Raw genomic sequence first — 666 nt, 5'->3', positions numbered from 1 at the left:
AGTAGCAGCTGATATTTGAGACACTGTGATTTAAAACAAGGATTAATGTTTCAGTTGACATTGCAAAAGGGAGTCAGGACTATTAATAGATGCTATGGTGTGTGAGCTATGTTGGCCTCTTCTCCGTCGGACAGTATTAGGTGTTATAATTTCAACGATACATTTCAAATATTGCATTCCCTATTTTTATGTGGTTCTATATGCTAAGAAGAAAAATCGTACTCAAAAACCAACTTCTTTGCATTGTTAAGCTGCACATATTGAGCTATTTTTAGATGATCAACTTATGTTGCACAACAAATTCATCACATCGCACAAATGAGGAGCTATTCATCTCTGATTAGGATGTATACTTCATGAGATAAATAGTTTCTATATCATAAACTATTCCCGCATATATTTTCAAGGCCCTTTTTTTTTACAGTGTTTGCAGATATGAAAGTGCAATGTCACATTCTGCCCTGGCTTCATACCATGCTGACTCCTTGGGCCAGATCCTAGGACTATGCCAGCTTTTTCTGGCTAAGGATTAGCCATGCCAACCTAAACGAAGCAGGAATGCTATAAAACATTGAAATGAGTACACTAGAGGTGAACTTGTAACGCGCCATTGTAAATATGACTGAATTCACCACTAATTAGATTATGAAATCATCTAGTGTTAGA

Source organism: Larus michahellis, chromosome 1 (assembly GCF_964199755.1).
Source record: "Larus michahellis chromosome 1, bLarMic1.1, whole genome shotgun sequence".
Lineage (NCBI taxonomy): Eukaryota > Metazoa > Chordata > Aves > Charadriiformes > Laridae > Larus > Larus michahellis.
The sequence above is the reverse complement of the archived record's forward strand: the minus strand, read 5'-3'. Positions refer to the sequence as shown.